At 36.3% G+C, this 15,136-nt stretch overlaps 1 protein-coding gene across 3 annotated transcripts in view; it reads right to left on the bottom strand.

The window, feature by feature from the left end:
* Positions 1-15,136, bottom strand: part of LOC126855124 (inositol-pentakisphosphate 2-kinase) — a 102,762-nt gene that overhangs the window by 59,233 nt on the left and 28,393 nt on the right. For all 3 annotated transcript variants that reach the window (XM_050602516.1, XM_050602518.1, XM_050602517.1), the window contains exon 2: positions 5,099-5,151. The gene's annotated coding sequence lies outside the window, so the exon portion shown is untranslated. The remainder of the gene's footprint in view (positions 1-5,098; positions 5,152-15,136) is intronic.

The following is a 15,136-nucleotide window of genomic DNA, read 5'->3' as shown; positions in this document are numbered from 1 at the left end:
AACGCCTTAGATGAGTGAAAATTAAAGTTACACTTGACGCGAAGGAATGAAGCGAACGTGTGTAACGGGTACGAAATTATTTATTTATAAATAAATTATTAATTAATTAATTTATTTATTTATTTATTATTGAACAGGATAAAATTATACCTTCTTTTAATGAATAGATAAATAAATAAATAATATAATTTATTTATGTATATATAAATAAATAAATAAATGTAAAATTATATCTCAAGTAAACGCACAGCACACGCGCGTTACAGTTTCCCGGATATGCTTGTGTGATGTAAATATACCGCGAAGCGGGAAGTGGATTGCGGTGGAACTTTTGTTACGCGACAGAGAAGTGTGGCAAAGATATATAGAAGTGGCGCGATTTCAGTTATGACCGCGATATATCAAATGCAAAGTATCGACGTAAGAATTTATTTCGCGCGCGAATTGTAGAGCCATAATAATAGAGAAAGAATGCATCGACTTTTGCTGCCAGCGCGTTGTCGCCTTAAAAATTTCTTCCGCGATCGACGACGCCCTTTTTTGACGTAAAAATATAATATCCAATTTTTTTCTTCTGCCAAAGAAAACCAAAAATTTTGTAAGAAATTTTTTATTTAATGAATTCCTTTTTTCACTTGCATATTAATTTATATATAATAGATAGAAGAAAAGAATTTTTGAAATTTATAAAAAAAAATTGTCAATTTAAAAAAAATTTTATACGCATGACATAAAGAAAATAAAAATAAAACTATCCATCTCTCTCTCTCTCTCTCTCTCTCTCTCTCTCTCTCTCTCTCACTCATCGTGGATTTAAATATTTTATAAGTCATCCTAATTGAATTTTGTCCTGCGTTCCACGTGATTTTCAGAGATACCTAATTTGACAGATCGCTAAATAATTAAGGAGATACAATTTCGCATTGCATTATTAGATATACATAATTTCCGGTCAGCTGCGACATAAAATCCCGCGTCATCGAGCGGATCGTCCAGCAATGACGTTCGATTAGCATTTCGAGGATTCGATTATGTCATTCGCGAAGATTGGCTGGAACGAGCTATCTCGTTCGGGGCAATCAATTTTTATTATTAATAATTTACACCCCACGTGAAGCCCGTGACCTATTGCGAACCCTTCTCGCGAACGCCTCATTTGCGTCACGTGTCTATTTTATAAGCGGCCCGTCGTGCCTGATCGCAGAATTAATCCCGGGGTCGACAATATTTATTTTTAAACAAAATATCCTCAAACGCGACCGCGACCACCGACGTCTGCCTATTGGCGCGCGAGATAAACGACTGATACCACGTCAATTTGTCGCGGCGTTACTTGTAAACAAAGTCGCCGACGCGAACGAGAACGTATGCGACACGATCTTACGCCATAACAGCCTCCATTTACCTATAAACAAAGTATTACCGACGCGAAAAAAAAAAATAATAATTTCGCAGAATACAAGGTGTCCTAAACCACCCTAATACACCTCTTTTCTTTCAAAAACTAAGCATTTTCGAGAAAAACGTTTTGAACAAAAATTGTATGGTTTTGAGGGGAACATAAGATGGTGTCATTGATTTGATCTTGGATAGCATCGTTAAGATCAAATCAAGGACACCTTTAATTTCTTAAATGGAATCCCCTATTTTTTATTGCATATTATTATAGCTTATGTCGAGAGCTTTCCAAAACACTATAACAAAGTATTTATTCATTAAGAATTTTTTGAGTTATTTTATATCTTAATCTGACATATTTTAGTATAAAATATAAAATATCTCGAAAATTATTTAGTGTTCGGTAATTGTATCGTAATATTTTTATGTATAAAATAATAAGATGAATCAAATTGGTGTGCAGAAAATAATTGTTTTTAAAAAAAAGTATGCAATAATTTGCAATATATTTTTTTTATAACAATTATTTATTTTTCCTTTACACCATTTGATGCATCTTATTATTCTGTACATAAAAGTATTACGATACAATTATTAAACACTAAATAATTTTCAAGATATTTTATATTTTATACTAAAATATGTCAGATTAAGATACAAAATAACTCAAAAAATTCTTAATGAAAAAATACTCTATCATAGTGTTTTGGAAAGCTCTCGACATAAGCTATAAGAATATGTAATAAAAAATAGGGGATTCCATTTAAGAAATTAAAGGTGTCTTTGACTTGACCTTAACGATGCCATCCAAGATCAAACCAATGACACCATCTTATGTTCCCCTCAAAACCATACAACTTTTGTTCAAAACGTTTTTCTCTAAAATGCTTCATTTTTGAAAGAAAAGGAGTGTACGGGTGGTCTAGGATACCCTGTATATGATGACAGATACAACTTTTCGAACGTCATCATTTTATGTAAGTACATTTGTCTACGCGGGCTTTAAATCGCACGCGAAAAAACAAGAAAACAATCTTGGCGATTTACCCCAGATAACGAGGGAATCGTAACGGGGAGGGGAGGGGAGAGAGAGGATAAGGAGGAGGGGAGGGGGAGAAAGATCGCGCGCGATCGCGCTGATTGTGAGTGCATCGCCGGCGGTCGACGAACTTGGAGCAAAAGGTTTTCGCGTGCTATCGACGCCGCGTTTTACCGCTTTTCTCCCACGGCCCCTATTCCTTCGCCGCGCTTGCGATATTTTAATCATCGCGTTGCAATGGCCGAAGGAAGGAGGCCGAAGTCGTTTCGCGAAAGAAGAACTTGGCGGGAACGCCGACGGTCGATCGGTCGATCGGCTAGAAGTACGGGACGAGCGGTTCGAATTATTCATCGGTTTGTCGATGGACGATAGGGAAATAATCGGGACCAGAATTGTTTACTTCATATCTTCTATTTGAAATTATGAAAAGTAAATACATTTCCTAGATTTTCCTGCAGCGCAACGACTTGATTAAAACTTTTTATCTTTTTACAATATTGACACAATATTATTAAAACTTTTTACAATATTATTAATTACTTAAATTAAATAATATTCAGCTGAAAAAAATTTTATTTAAAGTTATGCGAATATTTGCAGATTTATATTTTCATGCACGGTGTCATCTATATGTATATAAGATGTATGTATAAAAAGATGGATTTTTTTTTCAAAACAGACGAAACTTTTTTTTAACACGTCAAGTAACTATTAATTTGTCTAATTTAAAAAAATTTGTATTTTTTATTCTAAATATGATAAACGAATATTTTCATGCACACGGAGGAGTTCTGCAAATATTTGCATAATCTTTAAAAAACTTGTTTGTTTAAGTAGAAAATTTTTATTCAAGTATAATAGTTATAATAATAGTAATAATAATTTGATAATATTGTATTAATATTGCAAAAAAATTTTAAATTTTTATCGAGTCGTTGCAAAAAAAAAATCTAGAAAAAATGTGGAGGTTTCAAATGAGTATAGCACCTTTTAAGCGAGAAAAAAATTTCACATTTTCACCTTCTATTTATAAATCCCATCCACGATGATTCAAAATTCTTTCAGGAAAATTCTTCGACGGATACATCAAAATCGTTCATCGTAAATTAAATATAAAGAGCGCGAGAGAGGAATGAGAGAAAATATCTAGCAGCCTCGAGCAGCGAGAAGATTCGTTCGCAGAAACGTTTTTCTCCGTCTGATGAGAGGAACTGGGGGGAAGGAAGAGAAAAGGGGAGAGAGAGAGAAAATGCGAATTGGACCCCGAGTATTCGGGATACAAAATAGATGCCGACAACTACGGTGGGTTGCGTCTCGTCTCGCCGCGGGCAGTCTTTAGGGCCCCTGCCACACGCTCACGTTCTTTCGCGCAATTTCGTCAGAGGGAAATTTCAACGCTTAAGCTCTCGGAGTATAAATAGGGGGACACACGCCTGCATCGATATACGATCGAAAGCGACGCCTTCTCAAGCGCGCCGATACTCGACAGGTCGTCACGTCAACGTGAATTGAAAAGCGACAAAGATACGCGACATCGATAGCCGAAATCGCCGAGTGAGAGCGCGCCTTTAGCCATTCGCGATCCCACATCGATACGATTTGCGCGGCGCGGGGCCGAAAAACAAATACCAGGCTTTTATCCTCGTGAACGGATCGCGCGCGCATTAATCTCGACGTTATCTCGACCATGTTATGACGTCACGCGCGTGCGACGCTATCGCGGCGATTAGCTTATAAGATCATTTGCGTCGCGCGGTTTTCTAACGGCGTGCGAAACAAAAAAAAAAATTTGCATCGTCTATTTGCGGCGAGAAGCTGACGCCGCCGCTTGTTGCATCTCGGTTTCTCAGGCTCATCTTTCTCTTTCCAGCGAAAATAAAAAAACCACTCCTCCTTCCAGAATATCTCGCCCCCTTCCGCTCCCCCTCCTCTCCCCTTCCCACCCCCGATCGATATCAATGCGTCGCAGCAACGTGATCTCGTGTGCCTCGTGTAACCGTCGCACGTGGCACACGGCATTACACGTGGCGACGATAATTGCGCGGGTATTATTTACACATCGCGCTGTTATTGTTATGTATATCGGCAAATGATACGTCGACGAGTATCGAGATAGTGTGTGAGAGAGAGAGAGAGAGAGAGAGAGAGAGAGAGAGAGAGAGAGTGAAAGAGTGAGTTTTCCCGAGCTGTTATTTACAGCTCTCGTTTTCCGTTCAATTTGGCGACGTAATTACGTAACGAGAACTTTTGTAGCGTGGCAATTATTGTGTAACTCGAATGAAACTCTTTCCCCGCGTCATTATTTTTGCGCTCTTTGCACGATGATATGGAACATGTAAAAATGTAAAAATACATGTAATCTTCCCCTCACGCTGTAACTTTAATTACATTTTAATGGAGAGCGATTGATCTTTAAATAATGATAAGGAAGATCTCTCTCTCTCTCTCGATTGCTCAATCAGTTTTGAAGAAGGTTGTGTATTTTTCCAAAGCAAACACATTGTACGCAAAAAGAAAAAAGAGAGTTTCATAATTTATCAATATTTCTGAATAGACAGAATTTCCTGAAATTTACTTCCGCGATCATTTTAATTAAAACAACAACAAAAAATTAAAAACAAAACGAAAAGAATTATATAAAGATTAGTACAAGAAACTCACCCGCAGAAATGTTGCGTCATAGCCAAGGATGAATGATGTTCCATGAGGTTATCCTGTAAACACGAAATTTTTGCTATTAATTATGTTTTTTTATTTCATTTTAATTACTTTAATTTTGGCTATGAATTATGTTTTTATTTTATTCCAATCATTTTAATTTTGCTATTAATTTTCGCCACGAATTAACTAATTCGTAAATTAGTTTCATTTATTTATTAAAGGCGTGTAAATCACGCCTTTAATAAATAAATGAACGTACGTGTGTGAGCGAAAAAGTATTTAACGCGAAATTACGAAAAGTATTGGCCTTATCAGAGCTGGATATTCATGAATGAATATATTAATACAATTTCATGATCGACAGCCGTGTGTTTGATTTCGTCAATGATTATGTCGACAAGCGTTGTATTTTTCAGTCGAGGAAAAAAAAAAAACTCGATAATCGCGACCCGACTATCGTACACGCAACTACGCAGTCGACGATAGAGAAGAAATCGATCGGCAAGAATTCGAGCCGCTTATGGTTACAAGGCGGCTAAAGAGCGAACGAAGGACGGCTACTATTTAAATTTTGACCTGTTCGTAAATCTTCGCCTCGATCTTTCGACTTTGATAATCCGCGTTTGCATTTCGAATAACATTTCGATTAAAAACAAGTCGCATCTGATTTGTTTTTTTCTTTTTTTCTTTTTCTTAGATCGTCGATTTTATTATAAATTGTACGAGCAAACATGATTATCGATGCTTCGTAATCAAAACGTGAGACGAAAATATTGTCTCCAGTGTTATTAACTTTGCAGGCTGATAAACACGCTGATAAAATAAATGCATGGTGTCTACTTAAATCTTGTAAAAAAAAAAAAGAATTCCCTGATCTCGCAGATATAAATTTCGATAACGAGAATATTTAAAGATTTTTTGATGCAATTTCCTAAAATAAGTTTTTTCATTGGACACATTTTCTAATGCTTTACACGAAGAAAAAAAACACACAAGGCCACTTAAGCTGCGTGTGCTAGATTTATATATGTACTGAAAAAAAAAACTAAATAGTTTTCGTTAGGATATAAATTTTTAATGTTGCATAACTTTTTTCATTTTTTATAAAATTACTAAAAATTAAAATAAAGAATATGTACTGTGTATTCGATTATTTATTTATTTTTATTAAGACATTGAATATCTATAAACAGAGATAGATATATATTTAAAATATATTTTAAACTTATAAATTATTTATTGTTTACAATATAAGAGGAAAATTATCAAAGAAAGAATTTTTTTAAAAAAATTTCCCGAGTCCTAATAAAATTCCATGAAAATTTCCCGATTTTTCTAGACATCCTGAAACGTATATGTACAGAACGAAATCATTTCGTCGTTTCTATCATTTTTGTAAACATCATTATTTCGTAGATTCGCGATTACGTCAGGATCTTTACCTTTCTTTCCACTGCTCTCGCGCCATCCTCGTCGTCGTCGTCGTCGTCGCGAGAGCTCATGCATTTTAACGACAATTTTGAAATTGTAATCCGTACCCGTTCGGTCGTCTAAAAAAACCGATCAATTCCACTGCATAATTTCACGGTTCGCGCTTTTCCCCGGAGACGCACGCGTAGAAAAAACTGTGTCGGCTGTACGTACCATTTTTTTCGCGGTAAAACAAAATTTCTAAAAACAGCTGATTCTTACAACGATCTCGTTGTCCTTCACATTTATTTGATTTTCTCGATTAACTTTAAGCACTATTCAGTTATTTAGTGCCTTTCCATATCATGTTTGTGCGCATGTTGCGCTCACATAACACGCTTCGTGTTCTATTAATTCTAATTAGGAGCAATGCATACACTTACGTAATTTAATTGCAAAAGAATCGAGAAAAACGACAAAAATAGCAAGCGGAGAAAAAAAAGAGAACTAATTAACGGTTTCGATTGACTAGAAATTACATAATTAACGGGCAATAATTAAATATCCCGTTGCTATCGTTATTATTATCGTCATTGTCGTCACAAACTCGTTCGCGATGCTTTCAATTTGCGTTACGTAAACGTCACGTCGCGCCCTGCCACGTGATGAATGATAATTATCAATCATATTATATTTAAAAAAATTCAGTAATAGCAGCAATTGACTCAGGGTAAGAACAATCACATGGAAAATTGACAGATAACAGCTGATGCGCGAGTATTTTTAACGCATCATTAATTAATAAAATTTTCCACATAAAAGAAAATTTGTTGGATTATCCGAATATTTGAACAAAATATTGCAACATCGCAAATAAACAAAATTGGTTATTTAAATTAACGGATTATAAAAAAAGTCGAAAATATGATTTCATGTGTGGAAAAAGGAGATTATATATTTTTTTTTTTTCAAACACTAATCTGTAACGTTATATATAAAACATATTACGTATACGTGATATATCGATCGATCGCGAACGCAATATCGGGCGCGGCCATAACTCAAGTATAGCCTAGTGGAATTATAAATAATCGGCCCCGATTCAAATGCGTTTATCGGCAATTTTATCTGCGATTTTATCTGCGTCCCGAAGACAGCATTACCCTGTCAAAGCGTCGGCGACATGCAATTAGGGATGTTTTTTTTTTTTGGCTATACAATAATAACAAAAAAATTGTCAAAATTGAAAAAAATATATATTTTTTACATTAATGCTATTTAAAAAATTTATTTATTATTAAAAATCAAATAAATAAATCCGGATTATAAAAAGAATTAAAGTATCACGAAATGATATGATTTTTAACGGCGTGATGAAAAAAATAATTCTAATTAATATTTTTCCTAATTTATGACAAAAACTTTTGACCGTGAATATTCCTTGAAATCAATTGTGAGAAACAAGAAAAAAAAAAAAACTAATAATTTGCAGAAAGAGATATTTTTCATACAATTTTTAGTAAATAATTTTTTAACAAGTAAGTGGATCTAAATCAAATTTTACAGAAATTTATTGAAGTTTTTTAAATATTTTTAATACTTTTAATATTTTTTTTTCTTGTCAAATTTGTCAATAAGTATTACAATACACGATTTTCCATAAGAATCGATATTAATTTAAACTTAAATAATTTCTCCAAATCATTAAAAAAATTGTGTTCAGTTTTTGCACAGATACTTAGAAGGGATAATAAAACATTTCTACGAAATTTTTATGCTCTTGGCAAATTTTTTGATACATATATCCTTAACGCAACGAATTTCCTGCTATAAGTGACATTTGAAGATATTGCTTCTCTCTCTCTTCCTCTCTATTCCCATCTTTTTTTAATTATTTTCTTCAAAAAACGGTCTTGAACGAACTTAAACGATGCGAGAAACGCATCTGCAGTGCACCTTTTTTCGCGACAATATTTTTCTCAGCTTCCATAATTAAAAGTATACGTAGGAGTACTATGTAATGCGTGCTCGTCTCTCCTCTCCTCCGCAAAATACACCGTTAGTTTTGTTTAATTATGACTTGTGACCGTTCCTTACGGTTAACGGCCAAAGTGGAGCAAAAGACCAAAACCATTCCACGGAGAAACGGCGATATAAATGCAATTTGGCGAACGGGTTAATCCATTAACGGATAACTCAACTCAATCATGGTTACGTTTTATAGCGCAAATGATGTCGGAGAGTGGTGAATGTCAGATTCGTGACGTTCACGCAGAGAAGATCTCGCATCGTTTCCGGCTAAGGAAGCGTTAAGTAAGGTAGAACGAATCTACCTTACTTAGCAGTATCTAACTTAAAAAAAAAGAAAAAAAAAAGAAAAAAAATTGTATCAGTTGATTTGTCTCATTATTCTGTACATAAAATTTATGAAAATTATAACGGTAAGATTAAACTAAATATTTTACAAAATATTTTATATCAAAATATGTCAGATTAAGATATAAAAAAAACTCATAAAATGCTTAATAAAAAATATTATATAATTTATTAAATTTATTAAAATATTATATGATATAATTTATTATAGTGTTTTGAGAAGATTTCAAGAAGGGCTACAAAAATATGCAATAAAATGCAGGAGTTCCATTAAAAAACGATGACCCTCATTCAACTTGAAAAGGTTACAAGTAAAAAGAAAATTTACACGCGCTTTATCGCGGACTAAAGACTGTGCTGCTAATTTCTCTTATCAAACTTTCTCGTAACTTCAATCACTCGTGACATATTTGCTCGGGCATTTATGGATGGACACCCTGTATAAAACCGCGGCCGTAAACGCTGCGCCGTGTGTCCGCGTGCTCTCTGTAATCTGCGTGGCGCGTAATTCACGCAGATTGCAGGCCTAAGAGCGATGACAGAGGCCGTCCCCTTCTCCCTCCCTCCCCCCACCCCGCTCCCTCATGTCGCTCACACGACGGACGTCGGGAACCGAATATGGTTCTCGCATTAATGCGCTCATCGTACTTATTCTCGCCGCGACTCCGGGAAATGGCAATCCATACACACGGATACCTTACACACGCCTCGTCCGTTATTATTACAGCCTGTCTCTCTCGTCTCGCCGACTTCCTCCACCGTTTCAACTCCCTCCCCCCCCCCTCCCTCTCAAACGATGTGTATCGCATTCCTTTTTTCCCCGAACAGCGCGAATTTTTCCTTCGCACGAGGTGAACGTGGCTCGATATAATTTTGTCGAACACGTCAGGCGCACATTTTAGTAGTCACCGCGAACGGAAATGTCACCCGTGTCCGGATCGCTATCGGCGTGTAGGTAGCGGTGAGTAGGTACACACCCTTCGCGAGACGCTGCGAGCCAAGATCCCGAATGCTGTGTCAGCTTCATTCACGAGGAATGCATATACAGAGTGGGACACAGGTCGGTCTCTCACTCACTTGAGCACTCTCGCATATTTATTTCTAAATTAAGCGTCACCATCTGTCAGTTTATTTCGCTCTTTTTGTTTTTTTGTTTTTTTTTTTCATAAAGCCTTTTATTTATCCGTTTATGCATCGTTAATAATTAAAATCGTCAATTTAAGCAGACTTGATTTTCCTTTTCATTCATTCATTTATTTTTTTTTTCATCTTTCCGCCTCACCCACGTGCGTTTCGCACGATTTCAGCAAGCTCTTCCCTCATTAACACGTAGGACGTGTCTCTTGACCGCAGCGCGATTAACGTGCGACAAAGGCAAGCTGTGAATACGAGTGGCGAGGAAACACCCTATATAAGTTTATACGCTGCGTCGGAGTATAAATAGACGCTTATGACGTAGCGCGAGATCCACGAGGTCTGCCCCCTCGACGAAAACAACATGGCAAGCCGAGACGAGACGAGATACGAGAAGCCGTGCAGCGATTATACCTTTTATTAGTGTGTGTGTATGTGTGTGCGTGTGTGTCTATGTTTGTGTGCGTGCTGGTGAAACGCACGTTTCTGGCATAAAGAAACAATCGCGATTCAGGAAACAATCGGATTCGAAAAATCTGACAGCACGCGTCAATAAAGATAACGTGTTATCAATAGCAGAAGGGATTATCGCGAGTTGATTTAAGCGATTACACGTGTTGCTTTGTATAGTTCCTTTATATACGTGCACGTAGAAGGATCGGCGATTCTCAAATAATTTACAAACTTTGAGCACATACGTGTTTATGCTCGTCTTTATGCGGGGCTATCGTTAATTCGAAACTCGGTAGCTTTCGTCAAGGCCTCCCCCCTTCAACCCGTTTCACCTTCCAGGCTATACGGAAGAAAGAAACTCTTATCATGCGTTATCTCCATTTTCTTTACACGCGCGTGGAGATTACAGCGTGGAGATTACTTCCTTCGAAGCTGACTTGGCGGCTGCTAAAGATCAAACGAATCGCTCTCTCTCTCTCTCTCTCTGTCTCTCCTTTGCATTTTCATGCGCGCAATAAAGCGCGCGTGAATTTGTTATCAGAGAAAACACGTATGAGCGCCGATTCTTTATCACCGTGTTTGTTTGACGCAAATACCGAGGCGACCACGTCGCGCAATAGCAATAATATTTGATCGTCGAATTAAAGGTCTGCTTGTGCGAATCAAACGACGAAGAAAGGAAAGATTTTCTTCAATTTCCTTGCGATAGAAGCAAGGTTGAGTAAGTTGATTTTTTTTTAATCAAGTTATAAGTTTAAAGTTAATAATTTAAAAATTAATTAATTTACGTTGAAAATTATTTAAGCAGAAATTAACTCAATTAAAGTTAAGGTAAAAAATTATTAACTTATTAAAGATAAAAGTTAACGTTAATGTGTGTATATTTAAAAATAACTAGTTTAAGTTAAAAGTTAACACGTTTCAAATTAACTAAGTTAAATTAGAAGTTATTAACTTTTCAATTTTTTAACTTTTAATTGTTTAAATAGTTACTACCTAACTCTGGATAGGAGAGTTTCCTTCGCGAGATAGATCTTTTTAGCGAAGAGATAAGGAATAAGGAAAGATTCTCCGTGTGCAGAATCGATTAAGGAGTCTTTCTAGTTTGACGTTTCGAAGATAAGGCGATTTTTGAGAATTCTTTTTAAAGAAACATATTAATTCATAATGAATAAGTATAAAACATACTAATTCTGAACTTTGCACGATTATTAAATAACATTTTAAGTATATCCTGAATTCTTTTCAAAAAAAATATTTTTTTTTTTGGAGTTATAGGAGTCCAATCAATGTGCATAAAAAAAAAAATTATTGTTCTTAATCATGTGAAATAAAAAAAAAATTTTAATCTAAGCGTGGCTATCGCGTGAACTAGAATAAAAAAAATATTGAAAACTAAAAAAATGACAGCGCGTCTGAAAAAGAAATTTCACTTTTCAAAAAAAAAAAATTGATTAGTTTTGTAAATCAAAATTCGAATTTTGCAAATATCAATCTAATACTAGTTCACATGATAATCACATACAGATTGAGAATCTCTTTTTTTTTTATTTTTTTAGATGACTATAACAGCTGGAATTATATTTCGGAGAATAATTTTTGTTAAAAAAATCTTTGTTAAAAAAAAAATTCAGAATATACTTGAAATATTGTTTGATAAATGTGCAAAGTATAGAATTAATGTATTTTATAATTTATGTATTTTAATGTATTTTAATTAATGTATTTTATACTTTTCTTCAAAAAAAAATTCTCAAAAATCGCCTCATTTTCAGAGTATCAAACTAAATTCCCTTAAATGAATTCTTCGCATTGTTCTTCACCATCGACTTTCCATCGAAGAAGCAAGCATCTCACGCCTTTTGAGGCGGCGCAACGAAACCGTTATTACTCTGTAATCGAGCAAATCGTCTAATGAGGCAAGTTGCGAAAGTAACTTGCAGCGCGTTTAAGTCCGCGATAAGTGATTGTTTAGCGAAAATTGTTTAGCGGAATTTCTCGCAATCCTCGCTCCACCATTCATCTTTTGATACGTGCTGTACAAGAGGCTTTACCAGAACCCACACACACACACACACACACAATAGTGGCAAAAATAAAAACACGTTCGCGATGTGCGAGACGTGTAACGGCGAGATAGGTTTAAATCTATTTAGACGATCATTAGCGTCAAAGCTGGCCGTAACGCGCTCTTCAAGCGGCATCTCTCTCCTTCTTGCCCTCCCTTTGTCGAGAGAGAAGCGAGGGAAAAAAAAAAAAAAATGATCGCTTTCGAACTGGACGGAAAATTCATAACGGAAAGGCGGCAATTAACTCCCTCGTACCGTGAAAATTCTACTTAATTCAACGCAACATGAATTAAACTCCCACATTAGCACGCGTAACGCGAATTAAAACCACATTCTGTGTTAATTATTATTTCATTTTACAGTCGTGTAGGTCGTATGTACCCTGATAAGGTCTGGTTTCTTACAAACAAATTCATTGAGAGAGAATATTTAATAAATAATGACGTTGATTAGCAAGCTTTTGCTATGAATTATTACGACGGGAGTGTTTCGAATTTTCGTGTATATTTAAAAAAATATACATTTATATTAAATTGTAATTAAACATAAAAAAAAAAAAATGTTATTCACGTTTAATCGAACGACAATATAATTATACGATATGAAAATCTCTCGTCGACCGAAAGAGACGGACAATGGAAAAGAGCCCAAAATGGGAGGAATATGTGAAAGGGTTACAAGAAAAGGGAGGATTATATGCACGAAAGAAGCGAGATGAATGGAGAATGCTGACGCTCTTAATCAAATTCGCCGTTCCAATAACGAAGCTATCTCGGGATATACGGGAGTCGCGAAGAGGAGGAGGAGGAGGAGGAGGAGGAGGAGGAGGAGGAGGAGGAGGAGGAGGAGGAGGAGGAGGAGAGGATTTCACTTCCGACTAGCCGGCACGATGGATCGGTCGGCCTTTCGAATCTCGACAAGTAAAGTTGGGAGGGGAATTTGAGAAACATCCATTTCCCGGCTCGTGTCGTCGACTCCTTGCAACGTTTGCATTTCCAATTTCCTGCCTCCTGGTCATGACTACGGGAGCAAGGAGCGAACGGGGGAGAGAGAGAGAGAGAGAGAGAAGTAAAGAAAGAGTACAAATTATATTCGATAAACTGAGAAATTAACATCACGAGAGCTTCGTTTAAGAAAAACGATGAAGATCAGAAGAAAGAGGCGGGAAAAAAAAGTTTCCTCCTCGCTGAGAATCTCAACATCGAAAAGGAATTCTCTACCACGCCCTGAAAAAGGTCGGATGCTGCGTGCATTCCGAGGGTGAACAAAGAAAAGGGCGTATATATATATATATATATATATATATATATATATATATATATATGAAGGTGGTAAGCAACACGAGGGAAGCTTTGTGTAAGAAGACCGATCGCGTGGCACTTGCACCCTCGAGTAACATCTGTCGGGGGTGGCAAACCTGCGCCAGAAAGGAGAACGTGCTTCTGCTCTTTCTGTTACCGGATCCATCCGGTACAAGGACCAAGGAAATTGTACTACATTCGTGGAGAAGGACTTGGTATTAATTTTCGAGAAATCGGTCGCGATCCTCGAGCGTTGCTTCATCGACTCGTGTTCGCGGTTCCTTTCTTTCTTTTTTCTCTTCTCTCTTCCCTTAGACACGCTCTCTCGCGTATATATACTCGGCGAACAAAGGCTTAATTTGGAGGCAGCGTTTAACTTAATTAAAAAGCGAGATAATGGACGACGTGTATTCGCAATATCCCAGTCGTTTCACCGCACGCTTTTCTTCCCACGAAAACCACCACCGAGCGCTCGATTGTTCCGCGCGCAAAATGCGAATACAATGCGATCGTGTGATAACCTTTCACGACGAAGATTACGGCGAAACGCTCCAGAACATGTTTCGCAAAGAGACTGGCACACGGACCTGTCTGCAAGACCGTGACCCGAAACTCGCGTGCACATGCATAAACGATACCGAGAAGATAGAACGAGTACGTGTTCCACCGAGTCCGAACATCTTCCAACAAATCCGAACATCTTCCAACAAGTCCGAACTTATCCTTAGCCGACGCGTTCGCAAAGATCGCGCTAAAAAAAAAAAAAGACATTTGCCTCGAGGAAGATGAGTCTCTCGCAGCGGGTGAGGAGACGAGACAAGAGGCAAAATGAAGGACGCAGAAGCTGCGTGTATATACAAAGATATAGCGGGTGTTCCGAAAAAGGCATTCCTCCCGCTGACTCCTCGCTATGTAAAAATTTTCGAAATAATGGAAGGCATCTTTGACTATCTCTATTCTTGAAGATTTACAAACATTTTTTTTTTCTGAAAATTTTCATCTCTCATTGTAGTAAATTTAGTAAAAGTTAAAAGTTAAGTTAAAAATTGAATTAAAATTAAGTTCAAAAATTATTAACTTATCAAAGTTAAAAGTTAATTCTCTATCCAATAGAGAATCGACAAACTTGTACAATAAATGAAATATTCGCATTACAATTAACCATTTTCATACAACTTCAATATAAATGAATTATTTTAACTATAAAAAAAAATATTGATAAGTTAATGCTAATGCTTTTAAAAATAATTAGTTTAAGCTAAAGGTTAACACGTTTAAAATTAACTAAGCTTAAG

This window comes from Cataglyphis hispanica, chromosome 15, assembly GCF_021464435.1.
Source record: "Cataglyphis hispanica isolate Lineage 1 chromosome 15, ULB_Chis1_1.0, whole genome shotgun sequence".
In the NCBI taxonomy this organism is placed as follows: Eukaryota; Metazoa; Arthropoda; class Insecta; order Hymenoptera; family Formicidae; genus Cataglyphis; species Cataglyphis hispanica.
This window is presented reverse-complemented; position numbering and strand designations above follow the sequence as displayed.